The following is a 15,260-nucleotide window of genomic DNA, read 5'->3' as shown; positions in this document are numbered from 1 at the left end:
CTCTGTTTCTGTTTCGTTACCTGTAACATACTGAAATTATAACAGTACATACCAGACTGACACAGGTTGTATCAAAATTTGCTTTTAGGAGGCTAGAGAATTGGCTCAGTGATTAAGACCACTTATTGCTCTTTCAGAGGACTTATGTTTGATTCAAAGCACCCACACAGTCATTGACAAAATCCTAAACTCCAATTCCAGGAGATCCAATGCTGTCTTCTGACAGCTTCAGGCTCTAGGCAAACCCATAATGTACATATATACATGCAAACAAAGTACTCACACAAATAAAATGAAATCTACTTGAAACATTGGCTTTAGTGTCATGACTCACAAACACACACACACACACACACACACACCAAAATTTAAAAATTATTATTAAATAGTAGGTCTTTTCTGGCAAGAAGAAAATCTGCCTTCCCAAATTGATCAAAATCCAGCTGTGAGATAACTAAAGGAGAGTGGACATGGGTTTCATTTTGATTTGGAGGGACTAGGATGCTAGCTTCCACGGGTGTTCAAGAGGTTGTGTGTTTCAAACCCTAATAGCACAAAGGAAGGGAATCTTGCATTATTCTTGCCAACCTGGCCAGATGTGGAGAACAAGAAAGGAGAGAATGAAGGCCTAAAAGATCATTCAACAATTTAGAACTAAAATCAGACCACGTTTTACATACATGGACCTAATATGTGAGATAATGTGCATAAAATACTTAATAATAAACAGTAACTTACTGTTTTAAATCATGTCTTAATAGAGACTTCGGTCTGCTGCTTTGCAAACCAGTGGTTTTCTTGTATTCCTGGGATTTATGAAGTAGAGTGAAAGAGTAGAGTGAATGGGCCATTGGACAACCTGAGGTTTGCCCTTCATTAGCCCTGCTGAACTTAGCTCTCCGGTGGGCTTCCAGTGTAAGACGGTGATGATGGGGGGATGTTTTGTGAAACTCCCTGCAGTTCCAGCACTGTTAGAAAGCCACAGTGATTGGCTAATTAAGTGATATTGCTGCAGAATGGAGGCTTTCTCTTTCAGCCTATTTTCTGCCAGGTGCCAGATGTGGTTACATCCCATGACACCTGTCTCTTAAAGAGAGATTTAAAGCAGCAGAGCACAGTGAACAGAAATAGAAATGGGAAAGATGAGCTCTAGACCAAGTTCCAAGAAATCAGCTGTTCTATAACTTGCCCGCAGTCAGACATGAATCCTTCAGTTTGGAAGACCCTCATTTTTTCCATTCTTGTAAAGCATTTCTACCCCTCCACTTTTATCATATAGACATGTCCACTTCAAAATATTCTTTGAGAATTAAGTGTAGGAGAAGGGAAAGAAATATCATACAGTCAGGAAAATAATGTTTAAAGAGTCTCCCACCAGCTGGGCTAGAGAGGTGGTTCAGCAGTTAAGAGTGTACACCATTGCATACACTAGCAAGATTTTATTGAAAGGACCCAGATATAGCTGTCTCTTGTGAGACTATGCCAGGGCCTAGCAGACACAGAAGTGGATGCTCACAGTCAGCTATTGGATGGATCACAGGACCCCCAGTGGAGGAGCTAGAGAAAGTACCCAAGGAGCTAAAGGGATCTGCAACCCTATAGGTGGAACAACATTATGAACTAACCAGTACCCCGGAGCTCTTGACTCTAGCTGCATATGTATCAAAAGATGGCCTAGTCGGCCATCACTGGAAATAGAGTCCCATTGGACTTGCAAACTTTATATGCCCCAGTACAGGGGAATGCCATGGCCAAAAAGTGGAAGTGGGTGGGTAGGGGAGTGGGGGGGAGGGTATGGGGGACTTTTGGGAGAGCATTGGAAATGTAAATGAGGAAAATACCTAATAAAAATATTAAAAAAAAAAAGAGAGAGTGCACTGCTATTGCAGAGGACCTGAATTGAGTTCTCAGCACTGACACGAGATAGCACACAACTGCCTGTAACTCCAGAACCAGGGGTTTTAATGCCTCTGGCTTGTGTACTTGCACACAAATGCACATTAGCACACACACACACACACACACACACACACACACACCATCATCATCATCATCACATATCATATAATTTAAAATAAAATCTTACAAAAGAAGCTCCAAGAAATTAGGAGTTCATATGTTACCTACAGAGAACACCACTTCACATCTAAGGAATGCTTCCACTGGTGGGCAAGATAGTGTTACTATGTCTGGAGGATATTGGCTTTTAGGGCAGACTCAGGAGTACACAAGTCTTTGATGGACATTTCTCGGTGACAATTAAGGTTGAAAGACAGTGTCCCAAGGGATTGTAACTTGTATGTGCAGAGCAATTCCTGATGTCTAAACTCTCAGATGTCTCCCAACTCAGCCATGCATATGAACATTCTTGTCAACAACACATTTCCATATACTTTTGATCACTTTCTTCAAGCTTGTCAGCACTTCAATTTCAGTTAATTTGGGAAGGGTAGAAAGGACTGAGTGTATGAAAGAGAATGGCAGGCTGGGAGGTAGGTTGCTCCCAAGAGGGTGTCACAAGGAACCACGTGCCTGCTTCACAAAGGAAGGTGGGGGAGGGAGGGAGAGAGGAAGAGAGAGAGCAAGGGAGGGAGGGAGAGAGAGGGAGGGAGGGAGGGAGGGAAGGAGGAAGGAAGGAAGGAAGGAAGGAAGGAAGGAAGGAAGGAAGGAAGGAAGGAAGGAAGGAAGGAAGGAAGGAAGGAAAGAAGGTAGGTAATCTTACGAAGTATCACACAGCTTCCTTCTTGCTTTCTTTGGTTTTGGGAAAGTCATCATATACTTCTGTGTCCTTTCTGGTCAAAGATGCATATACTAGAAATTTCTCATCTTTCTACTTAATCAAGAGATGTCTATGTTTCAGTAATTCCGCATGTTGAGAAGTCAGATCATGGGGTTATGAGCCTCAGCCATACAAAGTCTGAATGTCCCTAGACAAGTGTTCTAGACAAGTAGCTGGCCAGCACCAGTGCCTGCAGGGATAGAGATCAGTAGGTTTTACTTGGTTCACATTCCTCATGGTACCTTCTACCAATTCTCCCAGGTTGGAATTTACATTATTCCCTGTTTTGCGTGGAAGAACTCTATGCTCCAAGGTAGCTCATTTCCAGGACAATCATTCTTACCACCTCCAACATTTCCTTCACTTTTGCTTTTCTCCTCTTTCTTCCTTCCTTTCCCCACTTGTTCATTCCTTCCTTCCATTCTTCCTTCCTTTTCTGTGCTGTTTTGTTTTGTAAGACAGGGTTTATCTTTGTAGCTCTAGCTGTCCTGGTACTTGCTCACTTTTTAAAACAGGCTGGCCTCAAACTCAGAGATCCACCTGACTCTGCCGATGGGGTACTGGGTTTAGAGGCTTGTGCCACCACAGTCTGGTCGTGTCTCTCATTTGGATAGTTCCAAGTGCTGGTTTGCCTTCTATGTCTCCCCTAAGAATATTTGTCTCTACCCCTCAGCCTTACATACCAGTAAGAAAGGACACAGTAATCAGTCACCTGGTGAAGGACTTGACTAACACCAAACGGGGCAGTACTCACTTCTCCACACTGGGGAGCAAGTTTCACCACCATAGAAGTTCATGTGCAGACACATTATGCTGTTGGCTCACATTAAATCTCATGTTGTTTAATTGAGCTCTGCAGTACAGCTTCATTGACAGGTCTTCTTTCTGCCATTCACTATGTCCTACCTCACTGCGATTCTATGGAAGTAACTTAGACCAATTTTGTGTGTAAGTGTGTGTGTGTGTGTGTGTGTGTGTTTAGGTAACACAGATTATAAATAACTATTGTATTCATGGGTTATTTAGCCTAATTATGAAATGTATAATTTCACTTAGAACTTTAAAATTGAAATACAAGTCACTAAGTAAATACATACTTCTTTTTTTAAAAGATTTATTTATTTAATATATGTAAATACACTGTAGCTGTCTTCAGACATTCCAGAAGAGGACATCAGATCTCATTACAGATGGTTGAGAGCCACCATGTGGTTGCTGAAATTTGAACTCAGGACCTTCAGAAGAGCAGTCGATGCCCTTAACCACTGAGCCATCTCTCCAGCCCCCCTTTTAAAAAAATGATCTATTTATTATTATACATAAGTACACTGTAGCTGATTTCAGATGCACCTCAGGGTATCAGATCTCATTACAGATGGTTGTGAGCCACGATGTGGCCACTGGAATTTGAAATGAGGACCTTTGGAAGAGCAGTCAGTGCTCTTACCCACTGAGCCATCTTGCAAGCCCTTAAATACATACTTCTATCTTGTATATAATTCACAAGGGCAACGGGAGTTAAGGAGACACTGACTTGCAGTCAGATTCACTGTCCCATCCTGTACATTTACAGAAATTCCTTCCAGATATATACACACCTGATTCTGGCTTGGCGTTGGGTCCTTATTCTTCTCCCATCTATACTGAACACTCTTCTCACATTGAACTGAACTTACCACCATTATATTGGAGTCCTTAAGCACATTGGACTAAGACCCGGAATTTCAACTTAGACTTGATTCAAATTTAGAGGAATTATATGAGGTCTAAAGAGAAAGGATTGGCTTGTTAACCTTCTTGAGTTCTGTGGATTGTATCCTGAGTATCCTGTACTTTTTTGGCCAATATCTACTTATTAGTGAGTATATATCATGTATGTCCTTTTCAGTCTGAGTTACATCACTCAAGGTAATTTATTTTTTGCTTGCAAAACTCATGATGTCCTCCTTCTTAATAGCTGAGTAGTATTCCATTGTGTAAATGAACCACATGTTCTGTGTCCATTCTGTTGAGGGGCATCTGGGTTGTTTCCAGTTTCTGGCTATTATAAATAAGGCTACTATGAACATACTGGAGCACGTGCTCCTGTGGCCTGGTGGGGCATCTTTTGGGTATATGCCCAAGAGTAGTATAGCTGGGTATTTGTGTAGATCTGTTTCCAATTTTCTGAGGAACCACCAGATTGATTTCCAGAGTGGTTGTACCAGTTTGCAATCCCACCAGCAATGGAGGAGTGTTCCTCTTTCTCCACATCCTCACCAGCATCTGCTGTCACCTGAGCTTTTGATCTTAGTCAGTGTAAGGTGGAATCTCAAGGTCGTTTTGATTTGCATTTCTCAGTGCTTCCGCTTTGGTGCTTCATGGTGCTATTTGCTGTCTGGGGTTGATTGCTTTTTCTCTATTCTCTGTTGGCTTTCTTGTGGATTGCTTGAAACTTTTCAAGGATTCCACCTTGATTTTCTGTTTTGTTTGCTAACATATCTCTTCATTTATTTTGTTTTCTTACATATCCATATAGTTTTCCCATAGTTCACATTGGCATGATCACCTAAATATATAATATCAGAAGCTACATGTTTTGATATTTTCCTATTTCAGGTAATTTTTGTTTTTGTTTTTGTTTTCCGAGACAGGGTTTCTCTGTATAGCCCTGGCTGTCCTGGAACTCACTTTGTAGACCAGGCTGGCCTCGAACTCAGAAATCCGCCTGCCTCTGCCTCCTGAGTGCTGGGATTAAAGGTGTGCGCCACCACGCCTGGCTATTTCAGGTAATTCTTGGAACTCTGCTTCCACTTAAGACTCTAACAGCTCAGCTTTGAAAATATGTCATGATTATTTTCTCTGACTATTTTGAACACTCCCCCAGATGATGGTATTATAATACTTGTTTCAATCATTAAACATATATCTAAAGGAATGAACTTTGATTCACAAAAAAGTATGTTGAAGTCCTAACTCTGGTGAACTTGACCTTATTTGAAAATAGAATGTTGCAGATTATAAGTGAAGATGGCATCACATTAGAGTTGGGTGAGCCCTTACCTAATTCAATATGGTTTGTGGCTTCTTTATTGTGGTTTGCTGGCTGGTTGGCTGGTTTGGTGTGGAGCTGGAGCTTCCTATGTAGTCTGAACTCCCTTCTTCCACCTCCCAAGTGCTAGACCTGGTTTATGCAGTGATTGAAACGGACCTCAGGACTTTGTGCAAGCACTTTACTGACAGAGCTACAGCCTCAGCTCATGGTTAGTGTCTTTTTTCATCAAAAATACATTGTGCTGTGTATATATGAAATGTGATAGTATGATGCTAGGATATACACAGAACTAGCAAAATGGTTAGCATAGTTAGTAAAGTAGTTTAACATGTTTCATCTCTCATAATTGAATCTAGTGACTTTATAAGCACAGAAGGACATGGAGACACAGCAACACAAGGGAGAACATCTTGATTTGAATGAGGCAAAGAGTAAAGTTTTGTAAATGCAAATTCATTTTCCTTCTTGACCCCATTAATTAACACATTCCTGGAGAAAGCCTAGCACTGCCCACTCCACCTCGCTCCTGCACTGGAACCCAGCTCCCTGCAGGGGGGAGAGACTGCAAGCTGAGAGCTAACTAGCTCTGCACTGCAACTCACTGCTACTGAGGGGGTGGAATGGAAATTCACATTCTTGCTGGCTAGTTGGAGAGGGGGTAATTGAGGGATCTAACAATCCAACCCTGGATTGACACAGGGCAGGGGTATAGGATCTGCTCCCTTGTTAGGCACTGTTTCTGGTGAGAGAGAGAGAAAGGTCAGCCTTTCTTTGTGCCATGTCTTCCTGCCAGATAATTTTGGTTGGAAACTCCATCCCTATCTGACTTAAGGAGAAACATTTAGTCCTACACCATTATCATGTTAGCTGTAGGGTTTCTTTTTCTTTCCTTTTCTTTTTGGATTTATTTATTTTTATGTGCATAAATGTTTTCCTTGAATGGATGTATGTGCACCATGTTTATGCCTGATTTGTCTTCAGAGGTCAAGTAAGGGCAATAGATACCCTGAAACTGGAGCTATCAATGGTTATAAGTCACCCTGTGGGTGCTGGTGTAGGTACCGAATCCAGGTCCTTTGTAAAAGCAACAAGTGCTCTTAACCCCTGAGCCAATTCTCCAGCCTCCAATTAGGAATTCTCAACAGCTGTTCTTTCTCAAATTGAGGAATTTATTTTCTTAGATTGCCAAGAGATTTTACAACTGAGAGGAACGGACGATAGTCTTTGTTAAATATTTATTGTGTATCTATTGAAATAGTCATATATCACATAGCTTTGTATAGGCAAATATGTTTTATATACACAGTATTTATTGATATGGTATAATATGATAATTGATTGCTTAATGTTAAACCAATCTAATGTTTCAAACAGTCCTGGCATATTCACCAGGCCTTGGTATATTGCTCCCATATGTAACATTTGATTTTTTTGATTAAAAATTTGTTTCCAAAGTTCTTATTCAAGTTCATGTATCATTACTGAATAATTTTATTTTATTGTAGTCTTCAATTTTAGTACTAAGATGTTACAAGTTAAATTGTGCCCCCATAGAAATCTATATGATAAAGGCCTATTTTCTAGCACCTTAGAATGTGTCCTTATTTGCAAATTAGTTCCCTGTAGAGGAAATTAGTTAAGACAAGGTCATACTTGAGAATAGTGCACCTCTAACTCAACTTGAATTCTATAGGAGGATAGGATTTAGATACACTCACGCACAGCCGGGGGTGAGGGCTTGAGAGGGAAAACCATGTGTACACAAAGGCAAAGATGTGGATTATGATGTATCTACAAGCCAAGGGATACCAATGGTTGCAAGAATGCTATAAGAAGCTAGGGTAGAGAGCTGGCATGGGTTCTCCCTCAGATTCAGTATTACCTTGACCATACCTTGATCTCGAACTTCCTGTCTTCGGAAGTGGAAGACGATGTATTTTTGTTGTTGAAGCCACCCTGCATCTAACACTTTTATCTGCACTAGCAAACAAATACAGGAAAATTCTGGCCTCATAGATTGAGAGTATTCTTTCCTCTTCAATTTTCTAAAAGATAGTGTAAAATAGGTATCATTTATTTCTTAATGGTTTAGTAGATCTTATCTGTAGCAATATATGGACTTGGAGTTGTCTTTGTGGGAAGATTTTTTTATTATTAGTTAAGTTTTCTTTGATATTTTAATACATGTATAAGAGATATCATAGTTACTCTCCTTCCCGAGCCTGACACTCTCCTCTCCTATCTGTAAGTCTCTTTCCCACATTCATGTCTTTTTGGTTTAGTTTTATGACCCACTGAGTTTAACCACAGGTTTGGAACTTATCCAATAGAGTTTGCTGTGGCCATCGCTGCAACTGAAGACAATGAGTCCCCTTCTCCATCTTATTTCAATAGCCAATAATTAAGCACAGAGGGGTAGAATTCAATGAACCATCCCCCCATCCAAAACTGATGCAGAGCCAGTCTCTTTTAAGTCCAGGGCCGGTAACCAGAGCTGCTTGGAGTTCAAGATTATAATAACTGTGAGATAAATCTACCACATAACCCAGCCATATCACTTATGGCCATATTTTCAGAGAACACCATACCTTGCTATAGAGGTATCTGCTCATACACATTCATTGCTTCTGTATCCACAATAGCCAGGACATGTAAATAGCCTAGATGTTCATAAGGTGATGACTGGATAACTAAAAATGGGATATATTTATACAATAGAATATAATTGAACTGCTAAGAAAAATGAAAATATGAAATCTGCAGGTAAGTGTACAGAGCTGTAAACAGTCATTCTGAGTGAGGTAACCTAGAGCCAGAGAGACAAATACCATTTTTTCTCTCATTTGTGGATGTTACCTCTGAATCTTCAGATATGTGTGTTCCTTTTGAAACAGCCATGGAGGTCAGGAAACTAGTAATGGGAAGGGAGATAAAATGAAGTGGTATAAGGAATTCAAGGGGGATAATGGTACAGGAAGGTCTTAATGGGAAGAGGGGATGGAGAGGCAGGATAGATGAGGAAATACAGGGACACTAAAGACATTTCAAAATGGTCATATGCAAATCTACTATTGTAAATGTTTCCTAAAATATGTACACACATGTATATAAAAATAGTTTAAATGGAGTTACCCTAAAATGGGGAAACAATGTCTCTATTAGATACCTAGAGGATAACAAATAGAAAACTCAGTGCCAGAAATGGGTTACTTCTTTGGAAAGTGTTAGCAAGCCAAGTCCCCAAACATCACAGGCAATATATTGCCAACGTTCTTAGATGCTCTCCAGAACTTGCTGTTAACACACCACTGCAGAGGATACCTGAGTCACTGAACATGGGGAAAGCAAGCTGGTACTCAACCAGAGGCCTCATCCCTCCTGGCTAGCTTTCAGAGTGCTGGAAGGGGCTCCGCCAAGGGAGTACCAGGAGAGAAAACAAATCAACAACCTTATACCACTGTGAACCATGAGAGCTACATCCGTGACCAGCCTAGCAAGTCATACCTACTAGAACACTAGTGGCCGGAGTGCCATGAAAGTAATTTACTTTCTGATTGGATTTAAGGTCCACGTCAGAAGTTGAATTCCATACCATGAATTCTCATCTGTGCTAAGAACAGATAGCTAGACAGACCATAGGCCCTAGGAAGTAAGAAGGCTAAAAGGACACAGGATTAAACTAACTCCTAATGACTTATTCTTATACCCATAGATTTGAACATCTCAGAATACCCATCAGAGAAACTTTTTTGTAGTAGATGATGATTAACATAGAGGCCCACAACTGGCCAAGGTTCAGAGAATAGGAGATATCAGAATGCTTAGCCCTAAAGGAAACATCTATATCAGCATATCTCTCCTTCCAAGGCTCAAAAATCTTTGCAGAAATCAAGGTAGAAAAATGAAAAAGCCCCAGGCAGTGAATTACTACAAGGAAACAATGGGTTGTTTCTTTGCTTATTTATTTATTCTGAACACAGCTGAGCAGTTGTATGTATGAGTTCATAGTAGTTGAAACAGTATGCATAAGACCTTGAACTTTTGATCTTCTTCTCACACATGTGTGTGTGTGTACAGATGTATACATGTACACATACATGATAGTGTGTATTTGGGGGTGATGTGTGTTCACATGTGTCCACTGCACATGTATATGGATGCCAGAGACTAATATTGAGTGCCTTTGCTTCATCACTCTCCATATTTGTATATTTGAGGACGCCTTAGTCAGGGTTTCTATTCCTACACAAACAACATGACCAAGAAATAAGTTGGGTTTATTCAGCTTATACTTCCACATTGCTGTTCACCACCAAAGGAAGTCAGGACTGGAACTCAAGCAGGTCAGGAAGCAGAAGCTGATACAGAGGCCATGGAGAGATGTTCCTACTGGCTTGCTTACCCTGGCTTGTTCAGCTTGCTTTCTTATAGAACCCAAGCCTACCAGCCCAGAGATGGTACCACCCACAAGGGGCCCTCCTTGATCACTAATTGAGAAAGTGCCTTACAGCTGGATCTCATAGAGGCATTTCTTCAAGGGAGGCTCCTTTCTATGTGATATCTCCAGCTCATGTCAAGTTGACACACAAAACCAGCCAGTACAATTGAGCCTGGATCTGGGACTAGGGATAAAGTCCTTCACTGAACCTGAGGCTCAAGAATTCAATGAGGCTGGCTGGTCAGTGAGCTGCAGGGATCACCTATCACTGTCTTGCCCCAGAACTGGGGTTATGCACAAATGCTGCCAAATCTAGTTCTATACGTGGGGTCTGGGGAACTGAACTCAGGACCTCAGATCTTCATACTTGAATAGCAAGCACCTGAGCCATCTTTCCAAACCCATCAACTTTTTCATTGTTTGTATAGTTAATCACATCCAGATAAAGTTTAATCACCTTTTTAGATTCAAACTGCAAAATCTTCTGTCTTCAATCACAGCCTGGCATCCCATTATCTTTAGTCAACCTATTATCCCACCAAAGTCACCATGGCAGTACCAAACTTGCTGATGAATTACTAGACCCTATACTCAGCAAATGGCTGTCTCCTGCCTGCAGAAATAACCTTCAGATACCTGGGCAGCGTCTACTCCCTTCTTTGCATGCTCGTCTTTTTCTTGGCATCACCCACTTGGAGCACTCCTTGCATTTTGCAAAATGAATGTTGGCCTTCATCCTTCCTGACACCAAGGAGACTGATTCATCTATCCTTGCCAACATTTCTGTACTTGAAACTTACACTCCTCATTGTAACATTCAAGCCATCTTGGAACCATGATCAGATTTCTCTTACCACATTGCCAAACAAATCCTGCTCCCAAGTCAATATTGACTCAACTTATCACTCTAGCTATCTCTCCTCTCGCAGATGTCTTTTCTAAAAGAGTTCTCTGCAAGTTCTGCTTCCTCAGAGTCAGAAAGTCACAACTATCTCTGCTTCCTTACTTCTTTATTCCTCAACTCACTAGCATATTGTTATGCCTACACCTTTCTTCAGAATCTAATCATTCAGGTAACTAGGGGCTTTCCTTATTACATGCAGTGTTTGCTTGGACATGGGTTCTGTGGCTACAATAGCAACGCCAGATAAGAGTTGTTTAAACAAGACGCAAGTTGAATTATCTCTCATTGAACTATCTGGATCAACACTACTTAGTAAATCATCTAGGATCCCAGATTTCTTCTATCATTGATTCTATCACATATTATCACTGCTATATGATCAAAGATGAGTCACACTGTGTAAGGAGGTAGAAAAAAAAGGTAGGTAGCATCTTTGCTATTTCAAGTGACAATTCACATACCACACAGACAGTACACACATCTGCTAACCTTGCATCAGAATAAAGTTAGTCTTAGGGTGAAGCCTGACTCTGCAATGGAGACCAGAAATGTAGCATTCACTTCGGTTGTTCATGTACTCATTGCAGTATTCTGATGTAGAAGGGGTAAAGAAATGCTGGGCAATAACTCCAAGTCTCTATCAGGCTAATCACATAACCTTAAAAATGGTTCCAGCACATGCAAGAGAAGAGGTTGCTTTCCAGTCATGCTCCTATGCTCTTTTCACCCCCAATTTCACTATAGTAGGAACCAGAACTGACTTCTACTTATGAAAGTCTGCTGTGAACAGTGAGTCTTATCTCAGGCTTACATAGGAATAGGTCACACAGAATAGCCAGGAAGGAATGGGGAAAGGCTATGCAAGAAATGAATCTTGCATAGCAAAATGTCTGACCTATAATATGTGCTCAATTAATACATCCCAGAAAGATAGATGTTTGTATACCCATTTAGTAAATAAGCAGGGACAACAATATCATCTTATAGACCTTGAGAATACTCAAAAAGAAGCTCAAATTTGGGGTATGAAACTTGAAATGTAATTAGGTGAATAATGATATCACATTCCTCTTGATCACTTTCCTTCCTCATTCCCCTGAAGCAGAACTCAATCTCACCTTTGCTTACTCTAGAAATCAGTTTTGACCTACATGACAGGTTGGATTAATGTCTTGGTGGGTATTGTCATGCCTGCTTTCTTTCTAGATGATAGTTGCTCTGTTAGACTTGCCTCACCCCCGGAATGTCTTAAAGTTTTCCCAAATGACATTTAGTTGCCTAGCTTCCTTTTCTTTTCTTTTTTTCTTTTTTTCTTTTTTTTAGAGCTATCCCCAAGCCCCCAAATGGAGCCCAGTCTGGCCTCCACTCCTTCAGCATTGCCTACTGACATGTGCCACCACCACTGGCCTGGATGACATTTAGATGACTAATTTCCAAACTCAACTGCATCTGAGAATAACCCAGAGTTCTTATACGTTCTTAAGTTCTTGCCAGGACTCCTTGTCTGGGACTCCACGCTCTAAATAGTCACCAAAGGCCTCTAGATGGGATGAAATTAGCTTATGCGAAGGAAGAATGATTATGGATGATGTAACTAATACAAACCACATACGAAGTCTGAGTTCTCGTTGGTAGATTGTTGGGGTAGATAGCTGCATAGGCTTCTCCTTTATAAAACTCCTATAGTCTAAAAAAAGTTTTATTTGTATTATTTTAAGTGTCTCTCTCTCTCTCTCTCTCTGTGTGTGTGTGTGTGTGTGTGTGTGTGTGTGTGTGTGTGTGTGTGTGTGGTTGTGAGCCACCCTGACATGGGTGCTTGGAGCTGAATTCAGGTCCTTTGGAAGAGCACATGCCATGCTTTTAACCCTGAGTTATCTCTCCAGCCTCATAGCTTTATAGTCAATTTTTCAATACAGAGTTGGTGTCAACTATCTTTCTGTATTCTGTCTGGAGTTTGATAAAATAGCAACCCTTTTATCCATACAAATAGATAGGACATGTGGGTGACAAACATCTAGGATTTGGGATACTTTATATGGGTATCTAACTCTTAGCAGATCCACTCATTCGGTTTCCTGTTTCCTGTGGGTTCTGTGGTGGTGTGGCTATCCTACTTTGCTCTTAGAGGACTAGGGGAAGAGTAAATGGGTATATAATTTAGTTATTCACACAGGTCAAGACATGCATTAGTTTTTCAGATTGGCTCCAACCATATCTTAAAAATTAACGGTTTATGCTCTGAGGAACTCAGATTTGTGGCTATCTGGAACCTTCTCTCAATTGACAGAAGGGAGCAAGGGAAACTGGAGGGAAGTAGGTATCTTTTGCTAGCCCAGATTGATGTCAAGGTGATTCTGACCCAGCCCCTAGTTGCTATTTTCTTTTCCATTCTCTCCCTTTGTCTTAGTCAGTTATAGATTGCACTTGTTTAAATATTTGCACATCATGAGGTGAGCACCTGTAGGCTGAATAATGAATGTTCTGTCCTCTCTCTTTCCTAAGACCTGAATGCAGACTGATCTCAGATGACTCCTCTAGCTGACATTTTCTGGTAGTAGGTTATTTGTCTGATGATTGATGGGGGAGGTTGCAGCTCACTGTAGGTGGTACCACCCCTGGGCTAGTGGTTCTGGTTCTGAGTGTTATAAGAAAGCAGACTCAATAAGTCATGAGAAACAAGTCAGTAAGCAGTGTCCCTAACATGGCCTCTGCATTAGTTCCTGCTTTCAAGTTCCTTCCAGGAATTCCTACCATGGTTTCCTTGGATGATAGATTACAAACTGTAAAATAAACTCAATCCTTTCCTCCCCCAAGTTGCTGTTAGCCATGGTGTTTTATCATAACAGCAGAAACACCATAAGACAGATGAAGCTCTGCTCTGTTGCGCAAGTTAGTCTTAAACTCCAGGATTCAAGGGATCTTCCTGCCTCAGTCTCCCAAATAGCTGTAGGTATGTGCTACGGGGCTCAATTTATAGAATGTTTATGGCTATAATTTTCCAGGATGTCTGAACTCACTTGCAACTGTAAAGCTAATAATCATAGAAGTTGAAACCAGTAATGTAGATCAGTGGAGCATTGTTTGTCTAGCAAGTGCAAAGCTCTGGGTTTGATTCTTAACACATACACAGACACACACAAAGACACACACATCCTACAAAAAACAAATAAACTAACTAACTAACTAACTAACTAACTAACTAACTAACTAAATGAAACACCAAAATCAAAACCAGAAAAATAAAACTATTGAACCGGAATCAAATAAAAAACAACAATAAACAAAATGCAGAAATTGGCAGGAGGAGGTAAGAGAAAGACTGTAGGAGACACAATGTAACACATCCAGATCCCAGACTCCACTCTAGATCCCAGATTCAACTCTCTGCTCCATCATATAGTTCTTGTGACTTTGAACAATACGTTTTATCTATCAGTGTCAGATTCTCTCATGTGTGAAGGGGATTCATGTGTTTTGTTGTTGTTGCTTTCATTGATGCCTTTAAGAAATATTTGTTGGGGCTGGAGAGATGGCTCAGTGGTTAAGAGCACTGACTGCTCTTCTGAAGGTCCCGAGTTCAAATCCCAGCAACCATATGGTGGCTCACAACCATCCGTAATGAGATCTGACGCCCTCTTCTGGTGTGTCAGAAGACAGCTACAGTGTACTTAGATATAATAAATAAATAAATCTTAAAAAAAAAAGAAGAAGTATTTGTTGAGCACTGATGTAAATTCCAAAGCACTGGGCATCCAGTTCCTGATCTTTACAGAGTTACAGTTTTGTGGGGCAATCGGACATTAGTGAAATGGCCACAGGAATCAATAGAAGATTATAACTATAGAAATGGTGGTGTGAAAGAAAGGTGTGGGCTCCTGACAACTACAGCAGGAGAATCTGACCTAGTGAAGAAGGTAGGGAAGGTTGAGCTCTACAAAGGTAACTACAGGAGAGAAATCACCTGAGCAGGACCAAAAAGGGCATTGTAGACAGAGACAGAGGCAACCTGCAAACAAGGCTATATTGTAGCATGAACATAAGCATATGATTGTAGTGAGAGTTTGGGTTTCTTTAGAAACCCAGTTATGTTATGGAAATGTTTTTG

This window comes from Mus musculus, chromosome X (assembly GCF_000001635.26).
Source record: "Mus musculus strain C57BL/6J chromosome X, GRCm38.p6 C57BL/6J".
NCBI lineage: Eukaryota > Metazoa > Chordata > Mammalia > Rodentia > Muridae > Mus > Mus musculus.
Note: the sequence above shows the minus strand (reverse complement) of the source record.